Genomic DNA, 5,638 nt, shown 5'->3' on the forward strand with positions numbered 1-5,638 from the left:
GGCAGTCACGAAGTTTCAACTGAAGTGTTTGAGTTCTGGAGTCTCGCTTGCGTGATGTTACAGTATGTGAGCGCTTTGTAGCGCGGTCACCAAGGCGAAAAGCCACAGGTCTAGAGAGAGAGAGAGAGCAAGCGAGCAAGCCACGAGGGCTTTGTGTCCATTTTTAAGCAGGCTGATTTTGGTCCGCCACACGGCGCGATCTTCTAATCGACTTGTTGCAAGGCGGAGCGTGCATACATTAAAGCATTTTATTGTAAAGCATTACCATTTTTATAAATGCTTTATATTAGTTTTAGTTACTTTAGTGCTTGGCAGAACCACATTTTTAGAGTTAAACTCCGCGCACGCCGAAGAGCTGCGGGATCTCGGTCTGCTCCGGAGGCCTACACCATCACCGACCCCCAAACTGTAAGAGACTGTTGTGTTTTTGTGTTGATGGAAACATGGCTCGGCAACAGCATTCCGGACTGCGCTATTCATCTCGATCAGCTGACATGCTATCGAGTGGACAGAGTTCTCGTCGAGGGAGGTAAGACCTGCGGCAGCGGGCTTTGTGTTTACATCAATGATGCATGGTGCCGCGATGCTGTTGTGACTACAAGCCCCCACCGCGCACCTGTGACAGCACCATCTCCCTGCTGAACGAGCTGAACGACTTCTTCGCTCGCTTTGAGGCACAAAACAGCACCACTGCACAGAAGACTCCACCTCGTCCCGGCGACCAGGTGATGACGCTGTCCGGGGAGATCCCTCAGCAGGATCAACGCACGCAAAGCTCCGGGTCCTGACAACATCCCTGGGCGTGTACTGAGAAACTGCGCAGTGGAACGCATTGAACTGACCTCATTCAACTGCCTCTTCAGTCAGTTTAAATAAAGAACTGCTCTCTGAGCTTTTTGTCACTTTAATCAGACTGAATAAGCTTTTTTGCACTACAATCATTTTATCTGCACTGTTTGTTTACTACACTGGTTTGCACTCTATCTGCTATGTGCCTTGTGCTGCTTTATTTAACTTTTTACCTTATTGTATATTTGTATAGTTGTATTTATATTTAATCTGTATCTATCTGTATTTTTATGCTCTACTGTTAGTGTTATCTGTATGCACCAAGGGTCTGAGAGTAACGCAATTTCAATTCTCTGTATGTATGTGCTGTACATGTGGAAGAATTGACAATAAAGCAGACTTCGACTTAGACTTTGAAATAATTCAAATATATGCAAAAACGTATTAAAAAAAAGCTTATTTAAAGTAAGGAGAATATTTTATGGTCTGAGTTTCAGTAGTGTAAAAACCCTGCTGTAAAGACGGATCAGTGATGCCTGTACCTGGACAAAGACGCGTTTGGGTCGTGGGCTGGACAGCTCGGCAGAAAACGGGAAGAACAAACCACAGCTGACCAGAACAAACATCAGCGTGAACACTGACCCCAGAACAGCCAAGACCCGCTTCGTACTGCGGGACAGATAGATGAAATGAATCTGGAGAGAGGGACAGACAGAAAATAAGTGGAATAAGATGATTTAATCCAGTGACCGGCAACCTTTTGGGCATGAAGTGCTATTTTTCTGGTTAACCGCTGTGCCAATACCCCCCCCCCTTTTTCTCAAATGCATACTGTATTTATACAATACGTAAACATAAATTATCAGCTAAAATATGATCAGATACAAATCTATAGTTGATTATCATAAAACTTGTTTCTGAACCATTTAAAAAAATGCATCTTTATTTTAATGTTTAAACTTTGAATAGCACATTTATGTGACCCTACTGAACACCACTGTATGTATGTGTGTGTGTGTGTGAGACAAGGCCAATTGTGCATTAAAACCTTCAGTTTAATCACTGTTCAATATTTAATCAACATTCAGTTTAATCACTGTTCGATATTAATGTGTTGCTTTAATTGATACACACACACACACACATAACTCGCACACACTCACACACACACAGAGAGAGATCACACTGTGCACACACAGAAACATTCAGGAGCTCAGAAACTTTTCTGCCCCGTTATTGATATTGCACATGCATCTGTAGACTAGCGCAGTTAAATCTCACACTTTAATTGTATTTGTAGATCCTAACAGGCTGTGTGACTATGAGGAATGATTACCTCAAAATGTACGTCGGTATGCAGTTTTCCTTATTGCTTGTGTGCCAGTGATTATCCCTCTGTGTGGCACTGTTGGCAAACTTGCGATAGGTTTCTAACCCCAATCTCTTGTTGTTTTGTTTTAAATTTGAACTTGAACTTAAATTAGGATGTTTGAATTTGAATGTTTAAATTTAAAGGTTTCAATTTTGAATGTTTGATTCTGAATGTTTGAATCTGACTGTTTGAATTTGAATTTACTATGTTACAGTTAGTTTGTATGACTCACAAAATAGGAAGACAGAATTACGGTTGCCAGGGTAACAAGTGACGCCAGGATGATGTCGGGTGGGATTTCGTCTTTGCTGCGGCCCTGAATGGGTGTAAAGACCTCAAAAACCACCCGGATGAGGAACATGATGTAGACATACGGTACAGCAAGACCCGTCAGGTACAGGATGGAGTACTGAAGAGATGCTCCTACAAACAAACACACACACACTGAGACAGCACTAATGACCATCAACACAAACCATGTGGCACTAGTTCATGAACGACCTCAGTCCGACTGCAACGGACTGTTAGGACAGCAGAAAGGATCATTGGAGTGCACCTGCCCGTCTTCAGGACTTGTACAACTCCAGAGTGAAGAAAGGGGCAGGTAACATCATCAAAGACCCCTCTCACCCTGGACACAATCTGTTTGCACTTCTCACCTCAGGCAGACGATATACAGATCTCTGTGCACTAGAACATCTAGGCATAAAAAAAGATTTTTCCCCCCATGCCATCTCCAGCTTAAACAGCTAACATATGAATCATTACCTGCGTTCTGTAATTCATTTCCGTAATTCATTAAACAGCTAACACATGAATCATTACCTGTGTTCTGTAATTAATTTCTGTAATTCATCCTCCATCTCTAATTACTGCCTCTATCTCAAGTATTATGTAAATACATATGCATATCTCTTTATTTATACAGCTGTATGTAGAGTAAATAATGCACAAATCTGTACATAAATCTACTCTTCCAGATTCATACACATTGTTATTATTTATTGTTAAGTCTTACTATTTAAATGTCCCCAACAACAGGTTTGCATGCATGCAAGGTCAAAAAACACTTTAATTTTCTTATAATATGCATTTAATTTTACCTTATATCTCAACAACTCTCAAATAATGCATTCGAAGATTCATCTTTCCAAACCCCTCCTTTGCATAAGGCTACTCTGCTCTGATTAGTCAGGTAGATGGAGTACTGATAACATTTTTTTTTTGCATATTGCTCCATCCTTTATCATGACTCCAAGTAGTAAGAACAACAGATATTCTATATTAATCAACACATTTCTAGACAAAAGCTGATTAACAGAACTATAACGTGATTTAGCCACAGACCTAAAGTGTATACACAACACAAAACTACCTATCTGCACGCTCGACAGCATTACAGCAACAATTATTAATCATACATATGTCAGGATTCTGGACTGTTCTGTGTCGTGTTTTGCCCCTGTTTCTGTTCCTGTGTTTCATTATTTGGTCTTTCCTGTTTCCATTATGTTCTCTGATTAGTTCATTTGTTTCCAGCTGTGTTTAGTTAATTATCCTCATTTCCCTGTGTACTTAAGTCCTAGTCTGTGCAGTCTGTCTCTGTCGGGTCTATTCGTTATGTTCGTGTTTCCTGCCGTTTCCAGTGTAGATGTACCCCTGTTCTCCAAGGATTATTCCACGTCTCCTCGTTCCTCCTTCTGCGCTCCTCCCAGCACAGATTGTGACAGATTATGACCCGACCAAATACAGTAACCTCCGTGTGTTTCCTCTCCGTTTGTTTTCTCGTTTTTCTCTCAGTGTTTTCTTTTGTTCCCGTTTTTGTTATGGATCCCTTCTTCTGCCCGGAATTCCTCCTCCTCCTGCTGGAGCAGGGGGACAGATCTCTCGAGGACCATACAAGACTGTTCCGGCTGTTAGCTAGCACCACCACCACCAGCTACCCGGACAACGCGCTCATTCTATGACGCGAGCTTGAACACCGCGAGCAAAGCGCCGTCATCCGAGGATGGTCCTCGAGAGGATTTCGGTGCCTTCGTGGAGTGGACTCTGGCGAGAAACGGATCGCCATCCTGCCCCGTGGATGATCTCGTCAGATCCACTCCAGAGCCCAGTCCACCATCTCCCCGCGATGCGGAGCATTAGCCCGAGCCCACCATTGATGGAGAGCCATTTCCCGCCGCGATCAGCGAGCCAGTGCAAAGCCGAGCGACTGAGCAAAGGATCGCCCCGGACGTAGAGCTGTATCCGTCAGACCAGGTGTGAGAGCCGGCTACAGAGCCCACCACGTGGGAGAAAGCCGCGGACAGTGTAAGCGCGGAGAGGAGCTCTGCCCCCTGCACTGCGGCTGAGGGTGAGCTGAGTATGGCGTGCCAAAACGAAGAAGAGAGGGCTCCAGTCCCCGAATCCAGTCCAGAGCGCCCTACAGTGCCCGCTCCTCGAAAGCGCCCTCCAGTGCCCGCTCCTAGAAAGCACCCTCCAGTGTCAGCTCCTCGTAAGCGCCCTCAAGTGTCCGCTCCTCCACAGCGCCATCCTGTTCCCGTGTTCAGCCTAGAGGGGGCTTCCGATCCAGAGTTAAGCCCTGAATACCCGGAGACTCACAAATGCCCACCCTCCACCGCTGTCGTCTGGCAGCCCCTCTGCTCGCCCTCAGCCCACCATCATTAAGGTGCGAGCTCCGCGGGTCTGCCATCCTTCAGCGTCGCCATGGCTGGAGAATCCCTCACCTCTGCCTCCAGCCTCCGAGGCCCGGACTCCGCCTCGGCCCGTAGACCCAGTGGCTCCACCTCGGCTCCTAGCTCCCTCGCCTCCACTGTCACCCGTCGATCCACCAGCTCCACCGGGCTCCCTCGTCCCTCCGGCTCCGCCTTGGTCTGGCATCGACCATCCTGCGCCTCTGGACTCCGCTCCTCCAGCTGCACCTCGTCGCTCCGTCCTACCGGCTCCGTCAGGCTCCTTCATCCCTTCAGATCCTCCTCAGTCCACAGTCGCTCCGGCTCCGCCGCGGATCTCCGGATCTCCGTCTCCACCTTGGTCGCCAGAGCCCTCGGCTCCACCCTGCCCCCCCAGCATCCCCCGGGCTCGTTGGCTCTCCGTCTCCCCATCCCCCGGGCTCCTCCACCACCTGCTCCGCCGCCTTTGGTCGGCCCCCTGGAGTCGCTGGCCATTCCTCCTCCATGGCTCCTCCCTCTGTCGGCTCCACCATGGGCCGTCATCATGGCTGTGGCCTGGGTCCCGCCTGGCTCCTCCTGCTCCAAGCCCCTCCTGTCTCCTCCCTGGCTCTTCCCTCCGTCTGATTCGCCCTGGCTCCTCCTGTCTCCTCCCTCCATCTGATCCACCCTGGCTCCTCCATCGTCACCTCCCTGGACTCTGTCTGCCAGCCCCCTCCCGGGCCTCCTCCCAAGTTCCCACCTGTGCCCCCCGTTCTGTTGTTCTACATTGTGAGGACGCACCTTCCGGGAGGGGGCGAAATCTCAG

General features: G+C 47.9%; 1 pseudogene; it reads right to left on the reverse strand.

Moving 5' to 3' along the window:
* The window catches only part of LOC107723222 (endoplasmic reticulum metallopeptidase 1-like), a 20,189-nt pseudogene that overhangs the window by 4,895 nt on the left and 9,656 nt on the right, over nt 1-5,638 (reverse strand).

The sequence above is a fragment of the Sinocyclocheilus rhinocerous genome, unplaced genomic scaffold (genome assembly GCF_001515625.1).
Source record: "Sinocyclocheilus rhinocerous isolate Xijiao unplaced genomic scaffold, SAMN03320098_v1.1 scaffold3290, whole genome shotgun sequence".
Taxonomy (NCBI): domain Eukaryota; kingdom Metazoa; phylum Chordata; class Actinopteri; order Cypriniformes; family Cyprinidae; genus Sinocyclocheilus; species Sinocyclocheilus rhinocerous.